The 24,768-nt window shown below is 47.8% G+C and overlaps 2 long non-coding RNA genes across 3 annotated transcripts; one reads left to right on the top strand and one right to left on the bottom strand.

The window, feature by feature from the left end:
• Positions 1 to 469: 469 nt before the first annotated feature.
• On the bottom strand, positions 470 to 13,656 carry LOC148665099 (uncharacterized). 2 transcript variants are annotated; one of them, XR_015936542.1, is made up of 4 exons: positions 13,366 to 13,573; positions 11,855 to 11,928; positions 10,913 to 10,983; positions 470 to 1,760 (listed from the first exon to the last, which is right to left on the bottom strand). It is a non-coding gene; the product is annotated as an uncharacterized LOC148665099 (long non-coding RNA). The 2 variants fall into 2 exon arrangements; XR_015936541.1 differs by lacking the exon at positions 13,366 to 13,573 and adding an exon at positions 13,583 to 13,656 and having other exon boundaries at positions 472 to 1,760.
• Positions 2,081 to 2,713, top strand: LOC148665100 (uncharacterized). Its single transcript, XR_015936543.1, has 2 exons — positions 2,081 to 2,153; positions 2,325 to 2,713. It is a non-coding gene; the product is annotated as an uncharacterized LOC148665100 (long non-coding RNA).
• Positions 13,657 to 24,768: the final 11,112 nt, after the last annotated feature.

Genomic DNA, 24,768 nt, shown 5'->3' on the forward strand with positions numbered 1-24,768 from the left:
CACTGCACTGAGAGAGAGAGGGGTTCATACAGACACATGACTGGACACTCCAGTACATGAACACTGCACTGAGAGAGAGAGGGGTTCATACACACACACTGACTGGACACTCCAGTACATGAACACTGCACTGAGAGAGAGAGGGGTTCATACAGACACACTGACTGGACACTCCAGTACATGAACACTGCACTGAGAGAGAGAGGGGTTCATACAGACACACTGACTGGACACTGGACAGGAGTAAAGAGAGGATCAGAGCATTACCCACCTTCTTTTTCTTCTGTCTCACAGGAGGTGGTGATTGGACCTCCTCCAGCTGGAGTCCTTGGAGGGAGAGAGGGGGCAGGAGAGGGACAGCACAGGGAGAGAAAGAGAGAGACAGGTGAGTCAAGTGTCCCAAGAGCACAGAGACTCTGCTGAGATCACACTCGCAGTGAGTGAGCCTGGGTGTAGCCCACTAATACTGACCCACTGGACACCACAGGACAGAGAGGAGGAGGAGGAGAAGAGAGACACACTGCCTGGACACCACAGGACAGAGAGGAGGAGGAGAGAGACACACTGAGGACAGAGAGGAGGAGGAGAGAGACACTGACAGACAGGGCTGAAAGAGAGAGAAACACTGAGACCCAGGGACAGACAAGACGGCGAAACTCCACCACAGACAGGACAGGAGGCAGGGTGGGACCAGCACTGACCTCCTTCCTCTCTCCTGCCGAAGGAGCTGTCTCCACCTCCTCTTCCTCCTGCAAGTCAAGAGACAGGCTGAGAGAGAGACGGGCTGGTGGGACATCGGCGAACAGAGCTGAAGGCAGAGAGCCGGGGAGACAGGTCCAGCTGGGACAACGCAGGACAGACAGAGAGACAGACAGAAAGGAAGGAGAGAGACAAAGATGAAGGCACAGAAAGACAGCAGGCAAAGAGAAAGATTGAGATTGAGGGACAAACAAACCGAGAGAGAGAGAGGAAGGAGAGAGAGAGACAGAGATCGAGGGACAGACAGACTGACAGACAGGGCTGAAAGAGAGAGACAGAGAGGCAGGGACAGACAGACAGCAGGACGAGAGAGAGACAGAGATAGAGAGACAGAGATCGAGGGACAATAATTTGGTTTCGAAATTTATTCTGAAAATATACAATCATGCACTCCTGAAAAATATTGAGTTCAAATTATACATTATGTACAATATTATAATCAACATATGGCTAATCATCAAAAATAAAAAAACTGTACTGGGGGACACAGCTGGCTGTGCTGTTCTGGACAGAACACACTGAGGTCCAGTTTCCACCTCCTGCAGGATCAAACAGCACCTCCACCGGCTCTCCAGTGAACAGGGGGACAGACAGAGAGGCTCCAGGCTGCAGGGTGACAGTGTCTCTGTGAGCTGAAAGACAATCAGGACAGAGGATGATAGAAGAACACACTCTGTCAAGAATATAGAGCCCTCTAGTGACCCTACTGTAGACCTGCTCACCGCCCACAGTGACGATCACAGTGCTGATACTGCTTCCCTTAAGGTCCCTCACTGTGTAGTTGCCCTGATCAGCTGGAGTGAGGGAGCGGAGTGTCAGAGAGCTGTTCTGCACTGACACTTACTGTTCGTACCTGGGGCCAGGGAGCCCTGCGCTGCTCAGTAAGACTATACGAGACTGGACAGATCCTGCAGGATCAAACAGCACCTCCACTGGACCAGCAGTGTGGAGGGGGAGAGACAGAGAGGCACCAGGCTGCAGGCTGTGGACTTCTGAGTGAGCTGAAAAGGGACAGGTAGAAACATGTTGAATATTTAGTTTTACAACAATACCTTGAGTTTGGACTGCGATCAGCTTCATTTTGTATTTCAGCTGTGAAAATGCAATTTCAAAAATGCACGCCCCAGTCATGTTAGGTTCAAGTTACAGTTGCATCACAACTCAATACATTTGCAATTCACTTCAAATGTTGTTTTTGTTTGATCCAGTCTGTCCTCACCTAAAGGAGATATGGACTCAGTCTTTGGAATTTGTATATATATTTCAGTGATCCCTCAGCCATTCCTTCTGTTTTGTAATTCAATTTCTCTTTTAAAATTCCTTCCCCACTTCTAGGACCTGCAGTTGCTGAACTCCACAATGGCTTCTAATGGAAAGTCTGTGACTGAGACCAAGTAAGTGTTCACTTTTTTATGAAACCATTATTTATTTTGGAGCAATGAGCAATTCTTATATAAATACAATAAAATCATTATGCTCAAACTATGAGAGAGAAAATTAAGGATAATTTAAGAAATCAGTCTTAGCTTGTTTGTATACACAGATGGTATTATTTATTTTCAAAGGAAACCCACGAGGATTCCCCTGGTGTGCAAGATGTGCCTGAATACTTTTGATCAGCTTCCTGCTCACTTGAAGAGGGTGTGTATGAAGCACGCCACGGCAGAAGAGATCAGGATGGCCTCTCAACAGGCGAGGAAGGACATGATAAATCACCTGAAGAACATCGTGGATTACAACAGAATAGAGATCGTGTCTGGCGAGGCAAACAGGGCAGTGGTTGTAAGACTGCTGGAGTCCTTGGCATTAGGGACTAAATATACTAAACGTATGATGCTAAAATGTTATTTTCACATATATTAATGTAATAAATGATTGCTTATGTTTTATGCACTACTTCACTGCTTCACTGCTCTATGCTGTCTGGAAATAAATCCTCAGACTGCTTACTGCCCTGGGCATGTACCAATAAATCCGAATGCACATCTGAATCCCAAACAGAATCTCTAGTAAAATACGATCATTTGTGAAACAGGCAAATGACTGTCTCAGGGGCCCATTCCTCATTCTCAAGACACATGTATGTAGGACGTACACCATGCATTGAGCAATAGGGACTGAAGACACCACAGGTAAGGTTAGAAGTCATTCTGAGGTGCCACATGTGGGGGATACAGCTAGGCATCTGAAATGCAGGGTTTGAGAGCCTTCAGGAGCACTGCATCCTTTGAGACAGACCCGTGCGTGTTAAACAAATGATCATTTCTTTCAGCATTAGGGACTAAATATACTAAACGTATGATGCTAAAATGTTATTTTCACATATATTAATGTACAGATGCAGCCATTCAAAGTGCGCAGTAAAGACACCGCAGTACAGATACCGCAGGTAAGATGACACGCGATACCGCGGTGCGTGATTGGTTGACCGACAGGGGCACTCGTGGTCCGTTGGTCTGTCGTAGAAAGACTTACTGTACTGTAAACGTCTTTACTGTGCCCGTTGTAGATATTGAATTTTACCACTGAAGGGAAATCTTAGTAGCTGAGCATAAAAAGAATAGGAGCATACTGTAACGCGTGTGAAGGCCATAAACGATATTAATTTTGGAACGTAAACATACAGTATATGGCTGGTCTTGGTACTTTAAAGAAAAAAATACGCACCAGTATTCCATTTCTCCCTAAACATTGTAAGCTTCGAAGTCTTTAACTAACGTGATACCGGAGTCAACAAGCATACTTTTAGAATTTGATTAAAAGGGAATATAATATGGAATCGCGTATCTCAATAATTTAATAACGGTATGATTATATCCGTGTACTGCGGCAGAGCTATGTAGGGCTGTTCCGCCTGCCTGATCATGTGAGCTCTCTTGTAGCCTACTGGTCTAGGTGCGTGACCACCAGCTGGTAGGTTGGGTGTTCGAATCCAGCTGGTACTGGACTTTTCATTTTTATTTATTTATTTTTTAATCGCGTAACATAAACATATTACCGTATGCAAACTGTACTGTATACAGTATGTATATGTATATTTAATGTCTTAACTGTGCCCGTTTAATTGAATTTAAAAAACATATTTAACACGAACATTAAGCTGCTTACATCTTCCGCCTGAGAACAGTCACCCGTTGCTACCCAACGCAGAATGGTGATTGGCTGACACCATCTGACACCCCTCTGATTGGAGAAAAAAGACGTGCTGGTGTGCTATACCAGGAAGAGGATTTCTTTCCATTCAAAACGTGTATTTTAAAAGTTTAAGAAGTAAAAACCTTACAGCGTACACAGATTTCTAAACTGATCAGGATCGTTATCTTTGTCTCATGCATAATAATGTTCACCGCTCTGTCCAGCAAATTAATAATAAACTTTATTTTATATAGCTTTTTAAACGAATAAGTAATTAGATTGCTCATAAACCTAATCACTTGCTTTTTCTTTTTATTTAGGCTCAGATTTCAACTATAGATCGTATTATTAATAACCATAATAACAACCAACCAACAAAAACAACCATATAAACATAATACCAACCAAAAACATAGATAACAACCACAATACAAAATCAAATAATCAAACCATTTTACACTCGCAAAGTCATCCAATTATCATAATCCCGCCCCTTATGCAAAACCAAACCTTCCTCCCATCCCAGTTTATCCTGTTTATCATAAACAAAATCCACCTCAATTTTCAACATAAAGCATTACACAAAATCAATACCTCAACACTCCATACTCAACAACGATAATTCACAAACAGCCAGAACATGTAACTACACATTCCCAAACATACCTACTTTCCATAGCCCCGCCCCTTATGCAAAACCAACATCCCTCCCCTGTTCTCTCTCTCCCCTGGCGGTTGTAATTGTTTTTATTTTCAAATAAATTTTAGCAAAGTCATGTATTTTAAAAATCTTAAGATTTTTCTATTTATGTCTTTATTTAGTGGTTTCATTAGTGACAAAGGCTAAACTTTCTTGGAAAAATGTCTTTTATGTAAACCATGTTTGCTATTAATTCATTCAGGGCTAAAATATGTTCATTGTCTTCTAATGAAAGAAGGGTTCCTTTCGCCGTAGTCGAGAGCCTAGCCTTTAACTAGTAAGTACTGTATTTACTGGGTTTTTGAGGGGGGGGGGGGGGTGTCTTTCGCTGGAAATCTCGCCTCCTACTTTGAAAATACCCGTGAAACCGGTTCAATTCGTCACAGCCAGCACTCCTGCAGAGAGTTGGGTTGTACTTGCAGTGTATACAGTACACGCGTTATGCTCTTCGTTAATGTCTGTGAAGTTTTATTTAATCTCTGAGCCATACTGATTCTTCTGGAAGCACACCAGTATTCCACTTTCTCCCTAAACATTTTTAGGATCAGAGTCTTACATGTGGTTATTTCGAAAACGTTTGTACGTGCTCCTTCTTACCATGTTACTGTTTACTGTTACTGACCATATTAAGTTTAAGTGCCTGTGGGCACTTTTCCTGTCCGTGGGGGGTGGACCGTCTTTCATTAGAAGGTTAGTCTGTTCTACTCTGAGAATGTAGGGGGGGGGTGGGAAGTGCCCGCGGTCATTTAATTAGTATTAAAATCTTAGTTATCTTTCTAGTTCACAGGTTTGCATGCATAATTTAATTTTGAAAGCCACTGAGACATCAGGTACTACTGTTGTATTTATGAAAAAGAAACAAAACAAAAAACATACTAACAACTGTGCCATCCTACTCCTTAGTTAATACATTTTATTATTCATAAACAGTTAACATTGTTAGCAAAATATTTTGAATTATATTTAACCCTATTTTTTCTTTAGTTTTGTATTTAACTTATTATATGATAGTCAGACTTAATGTATATTAATGTATATTTGAACAATGAAAATATATTTTTACAAGATTTTACATTAAGCACTTAAAATTAATATGGTTAATAATAGTAAACTGTAACATGCTGTAACAAGATCGGTTAAACTTCGAAGAAAATCCTTTCAGAGAAAATGTTTCAGGTGTGAAGAACAAACCTGTTCCCACACACCCTGCCCCCACTACCATTAGAATATACACAAACATTTTAGCGTTTCATTCTGAGCAGAAGACCCTCACACCTGAAGAGTGCTGGCTGTGACGAATTAAACCGGTTTTACAGGTTTCAATCACAGATTGGGACTCAGTAAAGTAACACACAGCGCCAGTGGATTTGATAATACTGTACCTAACCAAAATCCGCAATATGGAAACAGAACCTGTGTAATTGTTGATAGATGATGTACTCGTAACATTTTTTCAAGACGAACTACAACATTTAAAAAATGACTTGTATGTACTTGATATCTCTAATCAATCCACGGGTCCCAGCACAAAACGAAAGTAAAACGCATACCGTTTCGCGCTTCTTATTAGTTGCTCAAAAGTAATTTGACCGTATGAAATGCATAATATAAACCTAGAAACATATACGTGAGCAGTACTTAAGCACTGTAGTATCGGTGTTAAGACTTACCTCTCAAATACTGTAAATCAAGTTAAAAATATCTCAAGAACGATTCTGGTCGTAATGAAACCATGTTTCGTGTATGTTTTCTTTTTCATCTTGAAATAACTCATTTCTAAATACCTTTTTCACTGTTAACATCTTGTAGCAACTTTGCGACAAAATATACACTCTGACAGTTCATCCTGCTACCAACATTAAATAAAACAAATCTTAAGATTTCTATATTTATGTCTTTATTTAGTGGTTTCATTCGAAGCTTACAATGTTTAGGGAGAAATGGAATACTGGTGCGTATTTTTTTCTTTAAAGTACCGAGACCAGCCATATACTGTATGTTTATGTTAAGATTTCCCTTCAGTGGTAAAATTAGATATGAATATTCAATACTTAAACGGGCACAGTTAAGACATTAAATATACATATACATATTGTATACAGTACAGTTTGCATATGGTAATATGTTTATGTTACGCGATTAAAAAATAAATAAATAAAACTGGAAGGTCCAGCACCACCATTATGTTTATATGGTTGTTTTTGTTGGTTGGTTGTTATTATGGTTATTAATAATACGATCTATAGTTGAAATCTGAGCCTAAATAAAAAGAAAAAGCAAGTGATTAGGTTTATGAGCAATCTAATTTCTTATTCGTTTAAAACGCTATATAAAATAAAGTTTATTATTAATTTGCTGGACAGAGCGGTGAACATTATTATGCATAAGACAAAGATAACGATCCTGATCAGTTTAGAAATCTGTGTACGCTGTAAGGTTTTTACTTCTTAAACTTTTAAAATACACGTTTTGAATGGAAAGAAATCCTCTTCCTGGTATAGCACACCAGCACGTCTTTTTTCTCCAATCAGAGGGGTGTCAGATGGTGTCAGCCAATCACCATTCTGCGTTGGGTAGCAACGGGTGACTGTTCTCAGGCGGAAGATGTAAGCAGCTTAATGTTCGTGTTAAATATTTTTTTTAAATTCAATTAAACGGGCACAGTTAAGACATTAAATATACATATACATACTGTATACAGTACAGTTTGCATACGGTAATATGTTTATGTTACACGATTAAAAAATAAATAAATAAAAATGAAAAGTCCAGTACCAGCTGGATTCGAACACCCAACCTACCAGCTGGTGGTCACGCACCTAGACCAGTAGGCTACAAGAGAGCTCACATGATCAGGCAGGCGAAACAGCCCTACATAGCTCTGCCGCAGTACACGGATATAATCATACCGTTATTAAATTATTGAGATATGCGATTCCATATTATATTCCCTTTTAATCAAATTCTAAAAGTATGCTTGTTGACTCCGGTTTCACGTTAGTTAAAGACTTCGAAGCTTACAATGTTTAGGGAGAAATGGAATACCGGTGTGTATTTTTCCTTGTGATATTTTAAGCTCTAGTTGAATGATAGGTGTCGCATTTTAAATCATTTTCGTAGCTAGAAATTATGAAACGCCCTGTTAAAAGCAAGGAAGTTTTTATGCCCCGTTGAAGTAAAACAAAATGCCTGACAAAGTATGGCTTGGACAGATTCCAAGTGCTTGTACAAATGTGCTAAAGAAATTATACTTTGAGTATACAGCTTGTCCAAAGTCATCCATTATTAATACTATTAGTAATATCTTCAGTAAAGGCTTTGATGCATAAATATTTCTGATAAAGGTAGGTTGTGTACTTCTGTCCAACTGAGCAATCTTGCTTTCATAATATATACCAACATTTTAATGACTGATGATTAACATGCTGTAATACACAGTTCCAAATTAAAGGCTCAAATGCTGTACATGAGAGGTTAAGCTCCCCCTGGCGGTTTTACAAGGCGACGCCGGACAGTTAGTCACGTGACGCACGTGACACACGTGATACCGCGTGATACTGCGTGATACTGTGACACGCCCACCGGGGTATGCCGCGAAATACCTCACCCATTTTGAATGGCTGCATCTGTAATAAATCATTGCTTATGCTTTAACAACAAATCTTATTAAAATAAAAGCTTAAGTCTTGTATTTATCTTGTACCATAGAACATGATTTTCTTTGTATTTCATGCCCACAAAGTGTCCAAATGTTCTATGATCATTTCTTTCAGCATTAGGGACTAAATATACTAAACATATGATGCTAAAATCCTGAAACAATGATGTGCTCCATCTCGTCAGTAGATTGGATTCCAAAACTGATTTGGGTCAATATACATTACCTTTGAAGATAAGGTACAGTCTACTGTAGGGAACCATCAACGTAGAAAGCATTGGCCTTCCCTGGGGGGCAGGTAGGTGCAAAAGATAAACCTTTATCCTATCTTTATCCTAAGATAAGTGGCTAAGCTCATCATGTTGCCATAGTAGACAAAGTTCTAAAAAATGTTAAATAACTTTTAAAAAAAGCATTTTGGTCTTTCAGTACTGTACAAGGTGAATTAAACTGTCCCTGGTAATGCAAAGTAATTAGAAGCATCCCAGAAACTTTATCTCTAGAAACATTAGCTGTTTTATATCATGTAATTTAGTGTGATGTTGTCAGAATTCAAGGACATTATCACACACAGAAATTGGTTCAGTTATTTGGTTCAGAGTATTTTGATCCCGAGTTCTGAATCCCAAACAGAATCTCTAGTAAAATAGGAGGCACTGGACTATAAATACCCATCCATGTTATAACACACTCACCAAGGGTTTTTTAGTTTAACTCTGAGCTTTGAGAGATTTAATACCTATGGTACCCATATTCATCCTTTATTTAAGGGAAGTACACATCCTAGACAAACAGGAAACCCTCTTGCCCCAAGGGAAGACCGGTACTTTGGATGATAATGATTGAACCTGGCTTACAACAGACATCTTTTGAAATGGTAATTCTTTCAGGTGGCTTGGCAAACTTCCTGCCCCAGCTAAGACAGGTACTTTGGATGTTAATGCTTGAGACTAGACATCTTTGGAAATGGTAATTCTTTCCGAGGGCTTGGGAAACTCTATTTCTTTGAATGCACCTGCACTCTTGAATATACTTTAAACCCATGCTTAGCCATGTTTTTAAAATTAAATTATAACGATTTCTGTGTTTGATAATGGTAGCAAAGGCTTACTGGATACGAGTGTCAAGTGTCGACACGAGTGTGAGCAGCGTCGATTCGAGTGTGAACGGTGTCAACACGAGTCCTGTTGTTCCGTACAGTGTCAATACGAGTGTGAACAGTGAGTCCTGTTGGTCAGTACAGTGTCAATACGAGTGTGAACAGTGAGTCCCGTTGATTAAAAAAGTATCAATAAGTGTGAACGGTTAGTCCTGTTGTTCAGTATAGTGTCAATACGAGTGTGAACAATGAGTCCTGTTGCTCAGTACAGTGTCAATACGAGTGTGATAAGTGTCGACATGAGTGTGAACACTGAGTCTTGTTGATCAAAAAAGTATCAATAAGTGTGAACGGTGAGTCCTGTTGTTCAGTATAGTGTCAATACGAGTGTGAACAGCGAGTCCTGTTGTTTAGTACAGTGTCAATATGAGTGTGAACAGTGAGTCCTGTTGTTCAGTACAGTGTCAATACGAGTGTGAACAGTGAGTCCGGTTCTGTACAGTGTCAATACGAGTGTGAACACTGAGTCCGGTTCTGTACAGTGTAAACTCTTGCTCTGCACAGTATTAACGGGTGAGAACATGTGTTTTATTCTTTGCAGAATTAACACAGACAGATACTGCTGTTGAATACTCCATAGTCAACAAACCCCGAGCCGCACAAAGTGAGGATCTTTTACTTCTATCTATTAAACTAGCAGAAATAAAACATCATGATAACTTCTTGCTGCTCTGTCCAGTTTTAACACAAGTGTGAACATTTGTAATAATAGTGAGTCCTGCTGTTGTGTCCAGTGTGAATACAAGCGTGAACAGTGAGTCCTGTCGTCTGAACAGTGTCAATACGCGTGTGAACAGTGAGCCCTGTTGTTCAGTATGGTGTTAATGTAAGTCTTATCCCGTATAGTATAAGTTAACATAAGTATTGACCCGTATCCTGTTCTCTACAGACATCACACTACCCAACAGTGATGTGGAGTACGCCACCGTCAACAAACCGAGAGCAGCACAAAGTGAGGACTTTTTTAACTCTTTACCACAGTATAAAACCCACAGGAGTAATGAGAATGACACTAAAAACAACAACACTGATAGTGAACAAGAGATTTTGAACAATACATATTCTAGTCAGATTTAAATACCCACAGACTTGACCGTTGGAAGTAGTAAAAAAATGCAAATTATTTTTTTTCTGCGTGCAGGTTTTCTAAGAATTGAAGAAAGGTTAAAAACGAGAGAACGCCATTCGGTTTTTCAAGCCTGTCTGGTAGTTAGTGATTAATTGGACCCATGATTTCATCCTCCTGTATCTGGAGAGAAGCCAGGGTATCGGCATCAACAACAAGGCTGGGCAGCTTGTTCCCCACCCGCCTCTGTTTAAAGACGCGTCACCCATTCTTGGTTTTATTTTCACCTTTCACTATACGTGAAGAATTCCAAAAGGTGCACAAATGCTCTGGAGCTATTCTGTGGTTCGGCGATGTCTCTGGAGCCTTTTGTCACAGTGTGCAACTTCCCTGTGTGTCTCCCCGAACACAGGGTCTGACTGAAGGGGCACTGACCTGCAGGAATGGGAGGAGACCGAGCTGGGACGGTTCTGCCACGTCAGCGAAACTCTGGACCCCGACTTCATCTGCCAAAGAAACAGCAGCGTCAATTAACTCAGCCAGCGAGTTCAACTGTCGCCTCCCTTCTCTCCATCTCCTACTGTGTTTCATTTACTCTTCCTCACTCTGTCTCCTGTCCGGTTGTCTGCACTTAAAACTGAGGTATTTCCTGTGATCTCCTCTCTCTCGCTGTGTCTCCTGTCCTGTGTGTTTGTTACTGAGGGATTCTCTGTGATCTCCTCTCTCTCGCTGTGTCTCCTGTCCTGTGTGTTTGTTACTGAGGGATTCTCTGTGATCTCCTCTCTCTCTCGCTGTGTCTCCTGTCCTGTGTGTTAGTATGTTTGTTACTGAGGTATTTCCTGTGATCTCCTCTCTCTCACTGTGTCTCCTGTTCTTCAGTGTTTTAATCCTCTTAAATAATTTAGCTCATTCCTCTCTCACTCACTGCGACTCCTATCCATTCTATGTTCAGTTCCTCTGACTTGCCTCTTGCATCAGCGCTAGCAATATCATGCATCTATTTAATTTAAAATTATTGATCTGTCACCTTGATAGTTCGATCTCGGCTACAGTTAGCATAGATGGCACAATTAAAAGGACGATGAGCTCAACATCTGTGCGCGTCTAATTAACTGAACCGTACAGAACATCCTGCCTCAGCTAGTCTCTCGCTGGCAGGGTCGCCCATCGGCGAGACCACGTCTCCAGGAAATTCTGCGGACTGGACACCGCGGGAGGGTGGGGCTGTGTTTCCGCACGAACGCCAGAAATCACTCAGGATCTCCAGAGAGACTCCTGTAGCCTTACAGCATCACAGTCACAGGCCTCAGCATTGCAACTGTATAATATCAAAAGCCCAGACACCCTGAGGTGAGGCCGACCAGTCTGAAGTATTACCTGTAAACACCAGGCACACTGGAACCTGACTTCATCGTCCACTTAGCGCAGAGGTGGGGCGGACAGTCAGATTTCTGGGGAGAAAAAAAACAACACCAGGAATTTAGCATACTGAAAGGATCATGGAGTGATGATCTGGCTGAACCCGCTTGGCTGAGGGCTCCTGGCCAGAGGACGAGGAGGCTGGGACCCCCCCTGCACAGCGAGGAGGAGTGACCAGGGGGGGTCCCGTCGCATCATCCAGGTGGGGGCTGTACATTGGTGGCGGTAGAGGGATACCCCATTCCCTGTGCAGCGCATTGAGTGGAGTGTCCAGAAAAGCGCTATATAAGTGTTAGCAATTATATAGCTCAGCCCCTCAGTAGTTGAGATCTCTGTTATACCCATCTAGAAACATGCAATCAGCATGTTATTGCTGAAGCAATAGTCACAACATTATTCCACACCTGGGTGAGAGGCGGGTTATGATGACAGTCATGCTTTCTACACCTTATACTGAGCTCAGAAATGGACCGGGCGGACATCTCACAAGCAGATCCCTCCGCGTATAAGAAAGGCAACTTGTCTCAGCAAAAATACCACGGATTCACATCCAAAATATGATAAAAAGGCAAAAACCCCACACTTGGAATGCAAACGTACCCTACAAAGGAAACACGGTTTTAAAACCAACTTGATTTTCCCCTGGAGAAACCTTTTTATGGACACACATCGCATCTATTACACATGTAGAACTAAATATAAAGATAAAACTTAATATAAGAAGTCATGACATATCACACATGACAAAGTCTGGTCCAGAATAAACAGTTTACACTGACCCACCTTTATTTAACCTGGTCACTCACTTCTATTAACTGTTTAACTGCGTAACAAATGAATATGTGTTTCAATTTGGGATCTACACCTGGGAGCCCTGAAATGTTGGCCAGAGGGGAGAAGCTGATATTCAGACGTGAGAATATATTATGATGTTGTTTTTCACCTATCTAATCAAAGCTTGTTCAAAAATGATCTGATTATAGGACACACGAGTTTATAATCATACTCATTCCACTTTTTAACCCCGTATATATGCACAATATGAAACGTATATACACTAAATCTCACGTGTGACTCCCATAATATACATTTCTTTACGAAAATTAGGAACACTTATTACAATTATCAACCCCCCATGACGAGGCAATATTTCATACCTTTGTTTCTTTGTGGGTTCAAAGTTCTGTCCTGTCGTTTCACACGTAATGTTTTGGTAGTTATCTCAATTTTCCTTTGCAATTATCTCCAAGATCATCATCAACTTTTTGTAAAACGCTATGCACAACTGATATTTAAAGAAAGTCCTGTACCAAAAGGTCTTCGTAGGGAAAGACAACTTTTTTTTCCTTACGTCAGTCGCTACACGGTTACTCTTAAAATCCATTCATCGCCTTTAAAAAAAAAGTTTCGTTTTTTATTGTGGTTCACTGACATTTCTGTCACAATTCTGACAAATAAAATTCACTTGCCTGTTTGAAGACGCCGGCGAGGTTAAGACAGGTATCGAGCCACCTGCGTATCTAACGGACGTTTAAAATAAAAAAATGGCGTGTAATGTTGCGAAGGGCTACTGTTTTTTTATAGTTTGTCGATTGTAGGGGACGTGGGCCGCGACAGAAATACTGGTCGGAGTAGGAAAAGGTTTATTGATGGTTTATTGTACCGCAACGGTCACAATTGACTCACCAGCAAAGATGGCGCCGAGGCCACATCGACTCCCTCCCGCCCTGCCTCGCACCGAAGCTCGAGCTGCGGAGCGCGACGCCGAACCGCCGGTCCGCGGGCGCGGGCGCTGGACATAGACGTCATAACCCCTTCCGAGGCGCAGGAATTATAGATCACTGTAGTTTCTTCTGGACCCGGGTTAGGGACAGTGTGCCCTCCGTGAGAGTCTTCTGAGGAAGCCAGTGTCTCATGGGTGTCCAGGCTGGGTACCATCTGTCCATCACAGGACACACACACACTCACTCACACACCCTGGACAGGACACCAGTCCATCACAGGACACACACACACCCTGGATAGGACACCAGTCCATCACAGGACACACAGACACACACACTCACACACCCTGGACAGGACACCAGTCCATCACAGGACACACAGACACACACACTCACACACCCTGGACAGGACACCAGTCCATCACATGACACACAAACACTCACTCACACACCCTGGACAGGACAGCAGTCCATCACAGGACACACACACACTCACTCACACACCCTGGACAGGACAGCAGTCCATCACAGGACACACACACCAGGTCCAGTTTTCCCAGAAGCCAATTAGCCCAAAAGCCTGTCTTTGGACCCGGAGAACACAGGGAGACCATGCAGACTCCACACAGACAGTCCCGTCCCCCCCCCCCCGGGTCCAGACCCGAGCCCGGAGCCCCCCCGCGCTGAACCCCTCCGTACAGACGGCCGCACACAGCTCCGTTGTTCCCGATTCCCGAGGTGATCTGTTAAAAGAAGCCGGTGTGTTGCCTCCAGGTGAGGCCTGCGGCCCGACCCAGATAACCCCTGAACCCCGTCTCTACTGGCACTCCAGTCAGGACAGGAGGCTCTTCTGTACACAGAAGGGGGTGGGGGTGGGGAACAAGCTGCCCAGCCCTGTGGTTGAAGCCGATACCCCGGCTTCTCTCCAGACACAGCTGGGTGAGCTCCTCCAGTCAGGACAGGGGGCTCTACTGTACACAGAGGGTGGCAGGGGTGTGGAACAACTCCTTTGTTCGGTGCCTTGGGGCATTCTTGTTGTGAAAGGCGCTATATAAAAAAACTAAATTGAAATTGAATCTTACAGGTTTGGGTTTTTCGGAGATCTTGTCAGAGATCTTGTCTGACGTGCCCGTTTCAAAAACGTAACGACACTCCTCACGTCCGAGCGCCGCCGGTCTGTGACGTAACGTATCCTAACACAACCATGACGGTTTCATCATGGACAGCACGAAAGCCCGAAAAGTGGTTGACGTTTTAATTTGGCAACGCCACGATGGATCCCAGTTTTTTTTATGTTTTGGAGGCCAAAGAGGACAAAAAAGGAAACGTCCGGAGGTGGATCGATGGTCATCTCTGCGGTTGTTCTGATGTTTTGGAAAAAACAAAACAAAAAAAAAACGGCTCGCTTGCCTGGTCGTGTAGTGTTTCCACACCCCACGCAAATCAGCTTCTCTTCGCCCCCGGGGGGTCGTCGCCCGCCGCACCCCTCTCACGTGATAGGGGCTTCCCCCGGCTGTGACGTACTTACCCTACCCCCTTCGGCCAACGTCATACCGAAGGTCGCGCTTCGGGCCGCGGCGATGTTGACGGACTGTCTTGTAGCGTGAGAAGGGTTTAAATTTCGACTTAAGGAGTTGGCCATCGTTATATTTCGCGAGGTATAATACGGGGGGAAAAAGAACATTTATATTTATCAACCTACTAGTAATACTGGGTGGATGTCATGTTCCCCAAAGTTCAGTGCCTCTCTCTAATAAAGTAGAAATGCGACATTAAACTCCGTTCGAAACGGGAGAAATCACCAGGACACGATACACCTTGCTCCGGACGATGGGAGAAGACCTGTACCTTCACGAGTCCGGGTTGTGAAAACTTCTTCTGGCAGTTCAAAACGTTTCGAAGAGACTACAGCGCTACCCTGTGTTCCATTTCTATCGTGTATTATTATACAGTCATAAGTATCTGTACTGATCACAGAGTCCCCCTCTCACTGCCAGGACAGGAGCCCAGTGCAGCACGAATAATGATAATAATTAATAAGTCTGGACCCTCCACTCAGAGCTCTTCCCAGGTCAGGGGGATCCCCTCCAGCCCCCCAGTGTGCAGCCCCCACCTGGATGATGCTCCAGTCCGCTCAGCACACAGCAGCTCTCAGTGGGGAGGAGAGCAGAGGGATGGAGCCAGTTCAGAGAGGGGGGGGTGATTAGGAGGCCATGATGGGTCAAGACCAGGGGGGGAATCAGGCCAGGACACTGGGGTAACACCCCTACTCTTCTCCAGAGACACCCCGGGATTGTTAACGAGCACAGAGAGTCAGGACCTCGGTTTGACGTCTCATCCGAAGGACGGCGCCTGTTTACAGTCCAGTGTCCCCCGTCACTATACTGGGGCATCAGGACCCCCACAGACCGCAGGGTGAGAGCGCCCCCTGCTGGCCCCACTCACACCTCTCCCAGCAGCAGCCTTGGGGGAGGGGGGAGGGAAAAAACCAAAAGCTAAACAGATTTTTTTTAATTTTTTTTTTATTGATCCTTAACAAAAGAATAAAAATTACAAGCTTCAGTCCAGTCCAGTCTGGTGTCTCTCAGCTCCAGTCCAGACTGGGGTCCCTCAGCTTCGGTCCAGCACAGTCTGGGGTCCCTCAGCTCCAGTCCAGTCCAGTCTGGGGCCCCTCAGCTCCAGTCCAGTCCAGTCTGGTGTCCCTTAGCTTCAGTCCAGTCCAGTCTGGGGTCCCTCAGCTTCGGTCCAGCACAGACTGGGGTCCCTCAGCTTCGGTCCAGCACAGTCTGGTGTCTCTCAGCTCCGGTCCAGACTGGGGTCCCTCAGCTTCGGTCCAGCACAGTCTGGGGTCCCTCAGCTTCGGTCCAGCACAGACTGGGGTCCCTCAGCTTCGGTCCAGCACAGTCTGGTGTCCCTCAGCTTCAGTCCAGACTGGGGTCCCTCAGCTTCGGTCCAGCACAGTCTGGGGTCCCTCAGCTCCAGTCCAGTGCAGTCTGGTGTCCCTCAGCTTCGGTCCAGACTGGGGTCCCTCAGCTTCGGTCCAGCACAGTCTGGGGTCCCTCAGCTTCGGTCCAGCACAGACTGGGGTCCCTCAGCTTCGGTCCAGCACAGTCTGGTGTCCCTCAGCTTCAGTCCAGACTGGGGTCCCTCAGCTTCGGTCCAGCACAGTCTGGGGTCCCTCAGCTCCAGTCCAGTCCAGTCTGGTGTCTCTCAGCTCCGGTCCAGTCCAGTCTGGTGTCCCTAGGCTCCTGTCCAGTCCCGTCTGGTGTCCCTCAGCTCCAGTCCAGTCCAGTCCAGTCCAGTCCAGTCCAGTCCAGATCTTAGCCGGCACAGAACCAGGAAAGGAACCTGGAAAGAATATTGTTATTGCAGGTGTGAGGGACACAGACACAGACGTCACCATGACATCAAACAGCAAGAGGAGACTCCTCCTTGAATCACAGACACGACCAGGCGGCGCCCCCCTGTCTGCTCACCTGCACCTCCTCTTCCTCCTCTTGTCCTTCCCGGCAGCCAGCTCCTCCTCTCCCTCGCTCTTCCTCTCCTGAGCTACGGTCGCCACCTCCATCGGCTCGTCCTGGTCTTCTGTCTCCACCGACACGCAGCTCAGGGAGTTAAGAAGGGCGCACCAGCGCTTCTGAAGCAGAGACAGGAGAGTCACGTTAAGAGTCGGACTGGACACTCCAGTACATGAACACTGCACTGAGAGAGAGAGGGGTTCATACAGACACACTAACTGGACACTCCAGGACATGAACACTGCACTGAGAGAGAGAGGGGTTCATACAGACACACTGACTGGACACTCCAGTACATTAACACTGCACAGAGAGAGAGAGAGGGGTTCACACAGACACACTGACTGGACACTCCAGTACATGAACACTGCACTGAGAGAGAGAGGGGTTCATACAGACACACTGACTGGACACTCCAGTACATGAACACTGCACTGAGAGAGAGAGAGGGGTTCATACAGACACACTGACTGGACACTCCAGGACATGAACACTGCACTGAGAGAGAGAGAGGGGTTCATACAGACACACTGACTGGACACTCCAGGACATGAACACTGCACTGAGAGAGAGAGAGAGGGGTTCATACAGACACACTGACTGGACACTCCAGTACATGAACACTGCACTGAGAGAGAGAGGGGTTCATACAGACACACTGACTGGACACTCCAGTACATGAACACTGCACTGAGAGAGAGGGGTTCACACAGACACACTGACTGACTGGACACTCCAGTACATGAACAGTGCACTGAGAGAGAGGGGTTCATACAGACACACTGACTGGACACTCCAGTACATGAACACTGCACTGAGAGAGAGAGGGGTTCATACACACACACTGACTGGACACTCCAGTACATGAACACTGCACTGAGAGAGAGAGAGAGAGAGGGGTTCACACAGACACACTGACTGGACACTCCAGGACATGAACACTGCACTGAGAGAGAGAGGGGTTCACACAGACACACTGACTGGACACTCCAGTACATGAACACTGCACTGAGAGAGAGAGAGAGGGGTTCACACAGACACACTGACTGGACACTCCAGTACATGAACACTGCACTGAGAGAAAGAGGGGTTCATACACACACACTGACTGGACACTCCAGGACATGAACACTGCACTGAGAGAGAGAGAGGGGTTCATACAGACACACTGACTGGACACTCCAGTACATGAACACTGCACTGAGAGAGAGAGAGAGGGGTTCATACAGACACACTGACTGGACACTCCAGGACATGAACACTGCACTGAGAGAGAGAGGGGTTCATACAGACACACTGACTGGACACTCCAGGACATGAACACTGCACTGAGAGAGAGAGGGGTTCATACAGACACACCGACTGGACACTCCAGGACATGAACACTGCACTGAGAGAGAGAGAAGGGTTCATACAGACACTGGACACTGGACAGGAGTAAAGAGAGGATCAGAGCATCACCCACCTTCTTTTTCTTCTGTCTCACAGGAGGTGGTGATTGGACCTCCTCCAGCTGGAGTCCGAGGAGGGAGAGAGGGGGCAGGAGAGGGACAGCACAGGGAGAGAAAGACAGAGACGGGTGAGTCAAGTGTCCCAAGAGTACAGAGACTCTGCTGAGATCACACTCGCAGGGAGTGAGCCTGGGTGTAGCCCACTAATACCGACCCACTGGACACCACAGGACAGAAAGGAGGAGGAGGAGAGAGACACACTGCCTGGACACCACAGGACAGAGAGGAGGAGGAGGAGAGAGACACACTGCCTGGACACCACAGGACAGAGAGGAGGAGGAGAGAGACACACTGAGGACAGAGAGGAGGAGGAGAGAGACACTGACAGACAGGGCTGAAAGAGAGAGAGACAGAGAGGCAGGGACAGGCAGACAGCAGGCCGAGAGAGACACTGACAGACAGGGCTGAAAGAGAGAGAGACAGAGAGGCAGGGACAGGCAGACAGCAGGCCGAGAGAGACACTGACAGACAGGGCTGAAAGAGAGAGAGACAGAGAGGCAGGGACAGACAGACAGCAGGCCGAGAGAGAGACACTGACAGACAGGGCTGAAAGAGAGAGAGACACTGAGACCCAGGGACAGACAAGACGGCGAAACTCCACCACAGACAGGACAGGGGGCAGGGTGGGACCAGCACTGACCTCCTTCCTCTCTCCTGCCGGAGGAGCTGTCTCCACCTCCTCTTCCTCCTGCAAGTCAAGAGACAGGCTGAGAGAGAGACGGGCTGGCGGGACATCGGCGAACAGAGCTGAAGGCAGAGAGCCGTGGAGACAGGCCCAGCTGGGACAACGCAGGACAGACAGAGAGCAGGGAGACACAGGGAGGGAGACCCAGCTGGGACAACGCAGGACAGACAGAGAGCAGGGAGACACACGGAGAGACACAGGGAGAGAGACAGGGAGAGAGGGACAAACACAGAGACTCAGATAGAAGGACAGAAAGACAGAAAGAGAGAAGTACAGACGGACAAAAAGACAGAGAAAAGGACAGATGGACTGATGGACAGAAAGAGAGAAAAGGACAGAAAGACAGATGGACTGAAGGACAGATGGACAGAGAAAAGAACAGAAAGTCAGAAGGACAGATGGACAGAGAAAAGAACAGAAAGACAGAAGGACAGTGAAAGGGACAGATGGACAGAAGGAAAGATGGACAGAGAAAAGGACAGAAGGACAGAGGGACAGATGGACAGACAGACAGATGGACGGACAGACAGATGGACAGAGAAAAGAACAGAAAGTCAGAAGGACAGATGGAAAGAGAAAAGAACAGAAAGACAGAAGGACAGTGAAAGGGACAGATGGACAGAAGGAAAGATGGACAGAGAAAAGGACAGAAGGACAGATGGATAGAAAGATAGAAGGATAGAAGGACAGACAGACAGAAAGACAGACGGACAGATGGACAGAGAAAAGAACAGAAAGTCAGAAGGACAGATGGACAGAGAAAAGAACAGAAAGACAGAAGGACAGTGAAAGGGACAGATGGACAGAAGGAAAGATGGACAGAGAAAAGGACAGCAGGACAGATGGACAGAAGGACAGACAGACAGACAGACAGACGGATGGACAGACAGACAGACAGACAGACAGACAGACAGATGGACGGACAGATGGACGGACAGACAGACGGACAGACGGACAGACTCTGCCCCACTTGCCTCGTCAGACATCTCCGCCTCTCTCCTTGCCCTCCGCACCGGGGAGCCCCAGGCGGGGCCTGGCGGGGCCGGGCGGGCGATGGGGGGCAGGACGGGTGGGGGCAGGGGCAGGGGCACCGCCCCGGGCAGCAGGGGGGGCTCGAGGGGCATGGCGGCGAGGAAGGGGTGGCGGCGGGGCGGGGCGGTCAGGGGCCGGAGGGGGCCGGAGGGGGGGGCCGGGGGCGGGGGGCGGAGGGGGCTCTCGGGCGAGGACGGGGGGGACACCGAGCGGAACGAGCCGGGCGAGCCCGAGCGGGACGAGCCGGGCGACTCTGGGAGCTCCAGATGCAGCTCGGCCGCCCTCTCCAGCTTCTGGACGAGCTCAGGGAGACACGAAGACACCTCGGGATTCTGTCCAGCGGGGAGAGGGGGAGACACAACGCAGGGGGGATGAGACTACGCCTGGACAGGTGAGTGTGGACAGTGAGAGTGTGGACAGGTGAGTGTGGACAGTGTGTCCAGTGAGAGTCTGGACAGGTGAGTGTGTCCAGTGTGTCCAGTGAGAGTCTGGACAGGTGAGTGTGTACAGTGTGTCCAGTAAGAGTCTGGACAGGTGGGTGTGTCTCTACAGTGTGTCCATTAAGAGTCTGGACAGGCGAGTGTGTCCAGTGTGTCCAGTAAGAGTGTGGACAGGTGTGTCCAACAGTAAGAAGCTGTCTTACCCTGTAACCCAGCTCAGGGGTGTTAGGGGGTGCTCTGTCTCCTCCCCAGATCTCACCTTCAGGCCTGCTGAAATGCCGGACCACTAGGAGACGCTGGAAACGAGGACACAAGACAGAGGTCAGGTCCACAGAGCTCACTCAATCACTACAGCAAGCAGAGACCTCTCGGCCATCAGGACTGTGGGGGTCAGTGTGGGGAGCTGTAGGGTATCGGGAGTTTAGGGGTCAGTGTGGAGCTGTAGGGTATCGGGAGTTTAGGGGTCAGTGTGGGGAGCTGTAGGGTATCGGGAGTTTAGGGGTCAGAGTGGGGAGCTGTAGGGTATCGGGAGTTTAGGGGTCAGTGTGGGGAGCTGTAGGGTATCGGGAGTTTAGGGGTCAGAGTGGGGAGCTGTAGGGTATCGGGAGTTTAGGGGTCAGTGTGGGGAGCTGTAGGGTATCGGGAGTTTAGGGGTCAGTGTGGGGAGCTGTAGGGTATTGGGAGTTTAGGGGTCAGTGTGGGGAGCTGTGGGGTATCGGGAGTTTAGGGGTCAGTGTGGGGAGCTGTAGGGTAGATGTGGGGCACCGGGCCCACCACAGGGCGGCCGGTCCAGTCTCGCGGAAGGCGACCGGGTCAGACTTACGGAAAAGCACCGGGACTTGGGCCGGGACCTCTCCCGCTGCCAGTCCGGGTTCGGCCTGACCGGTGTGACCTGTGAAGACGCCAGACAGCACATCTCCGAGACAGCTCTAACCACACAGCCCAGCCCAGTCGTGTCGAGACTAGGGGCCTTGGGCAGTCTCTACAGTGTGTCCAGTGAGAGTGTGGACAGGTGAGTGTGTACAGTGTGTCCAGTGAGAGTGTGGACAGGTGAGTGTGTACAGTGTGTCCAGTGAGAGTCTGGACAGATGAGTGTGTCTCTACAGTGTGTCCAGTAAGAGTCTGGACAGGTGAGTGTGTACAGTGTGTCCAGTGAGAGTCTGGACAGGTGAGTCTCTACAGTGTGTCCAGTGAGAGTCTGGACAGGTGAGTGTGTCCAGTGTGTCCAGTGAGAGTCTGGACAGGCGAGTGTGTCCAGTGTGTCCAGTAAAAGTCTGGACAGGCGAGTGTGTCCAGTGTGTCCAGTAAGAGTCTGGACAGGTGAGTCTCTACAGTGTGTCCAGTGAGAGTCTGGACAGGTGAGTGTGTACAGTGTGTCCAGTAAGAGTCTGGACAGGCGAGTGTGTCCAGTGTGTCCAGTGAGAGTCTGGACAGGTGAGTGTGTCCAGTGTGTCCAGTGAGAGTCTGGACAGGTGAGTGTGTACAGTGTGTCCAGTAAGAGTCTGGACAGGCGAGTGTGTCCAGTGTGTCCAGTGAGAGTCTGGACAGGTGAGTGTGTACAGTGTGTCCAGTGAGAGTCATGACAGGTGAGTGTGTACAGTGTGTCCAGTGAAAGTCTGGACAGGTGAGTCTCTACAGTGTGTCCAGGAAGAGTCTGGACAGGTGAGTGTGTCCAGTGTGTCCAGGAAGAGTCTGGGACGTCCAGAGGCAATCTGTGCTCTCAGAAGGCCATAATGGACCTGCAGCTTGGTGTTCCTCGGACCCGCGACCCTGTCTCTTGAGCCGAGGCGTGTCCTCAGTCAAGATCACCACTGGAAGTGTCTCTCCTCGTCTGGAGGTGCTACCGTGAGACCTGGTCTGTCAAGCGCTTTGCGCTGCTATGTGTGTGAAAGGTGCTCTATCAGTGAAGTTTATTATTATTATTATTATTATAATACAGCGAGCGCTGCTGGGGGCGGAGAGGCCAGTCGGAGGAGGGCTGGACGCTGGACGCTGGACGCTGGAGGGGAGGACTTACGACGCCTCGCCGGGCCCGGGTCCTGCTGCGACCGCGCACGGCCGTGCGGCATCTCTGTCGGTCCATCGTCCTGCCGAGACAAGCAGAGTCACAGAGGGGAGGGGAGGGGGCGGAGCCACACCGCTGGGCGGCTTGTTCCCCACCCCCGCCCCCCTCTGTGTACAGAAGAGCCCCCTGTCCTGACTGGAGGAGCTCACCCAGCTGTGTCTGGAGAGAAGCCAGGGTATCGGCTTCAACCACACGGACTGGGCGGCCTGTTCCCCACCCCCACCACCCTCTGTGTAGAGGTGCAGCTCCTCTCAATATCTTTTTACAGCACGATCACACCCATAAGAGTGGAGTAACGGTAAAAAAAAAACAACTTATTTCTCCACTTATTTTGTTATTTCTTGCCAGCGGCGCTTTTGACTGACTTACCGATTTCACGGGGATACTGAAGAGCGATTCTGTTTATTAAGCGCTATATAGGTCTTTCCTCCTCCTCTCTCTTCACTCCTCTGAGCTCACGGGGCTCCGGCGCCGCCCCCCGCTAGAATCCGCCGCTCTGTGACGTCAGGCGGCTCATTGTGACGCCCCCGTGACGTCGCCCCCGACGCGCTCACGGCTCGGCCGCGAAACAAAAATGGCCGCCATTTTTCGCGGTTGTTTTTTTTGGGGGGGCGGACATTTTATTTTTCCAACTCTCAGCGGCCAGCCGGGTGTCCCTGTACGACCCCGGTAGTCGCCACCTCGGACAGGCAGGGGAAACGGGTCCAGCTGTTTCCGGCCCAAGGGTGACAAAAGCTGCACTTGAATTTAAAGACAAAATCACGTCGAGGGCGCATTCAGCACCCCCACGTCCAACACGGGTTTCCGTGGGGTGGGGTTCAGTGAAAGTAGCACCCCCCCCGACCCCCAAGTCAAAGAAAGACCAACCTCCACCCCCCTTTAGCGCCCAAGGGCGGACATTTCGGGCCACGCCACGTCCAAAAAACACGGGTCCCCCCCGTCCTGCGGGGAAAAGAGACGCCATTTTCTTTTCCGAGCGCTGCGTGGGACCTCACGACCCCCCCCCCCAAAAAAAAACGGGCTTCGCAGACGAGGAAACCCAGGCACGTCGACCTCTCTACAACACCACCCGGCTGTTTCTGTTTCAGACCGTGGGAAAAAATAAAAATAAATAAAATGTCGCCCCTCACCGACCGCCGCGCAAAAAAACACAACTTCACGCTACAGAAACGGCCTGTGTGTGTGGGGGGGGGGGGGCACGGGAAAAAAATAAAACCTGCGTGTTTTCGGCAGAGTAAGCTCAGCGGGGAAACTCCCTGAATCTCGGGGTTGCTTCTTGAACCCCGAAAACGACCTTTTTTCTCTCTCTCGTTTTTTTGTTGTCGGGGACGTTCACGAACTCCGCCGCGTCGGTGCGATTCCCAGCGGGACTTGAACATAACCCCCCCCGTGGAGCCACAGCGCCCCCGTGTGGCCGAGAGGACCACCACCCGCAGGGCTGAGCTTTTACTGCCGTGTCCCGCTTTCACTCTGGCGATGAAGGAGGGAATCAAGGAGGAGAATTAATATTGTGATCCACCAGTCCATCACAGGACACACACACACCCTGGACAGGACACCAGTCCTTCACAGGATACCAGTCCATTACAGTACACACACACACCCTGGACAGGACACCAGCCCATCACAGGACACACACAGACTCATACACCCTGGACAGGACAGCAGTCCATCACAGGACACACACACACTCACACACCCTGGACAGGACACCAGTCCATCACAGGATGTTCAGTGCCTCTCTCTAATAAAGTAGAAACGCAACATTAAACTCCGTTCAAAACGGGAGCAATCACCAGGACACGATACACCTTGCTCCGGCCGAAGGGAGAAGACCTGTACCTTCATGAGTCCGGGTTGTGAAAACTTCTTCTGGCAGTTCAATACGTTTCGAAGA

The sequence above is a fragment of the Lepisosteus platostomus genome, chromosome 5, assembly GCF_059453375.1.
Source record: "Lepisosteus platostomus isolate fLepPlt1 chromosome 5, fLepPlt1.hap1, whole genome shotgun sequence".
In the NCBI taxonomy this organism is placed as follows: Eukaryota; Metazoa; Chordata; class Actinopteri; order Semionotiformes; family Lepisosteidae; genus Lepisosteus; species Lepisosteus platostomus.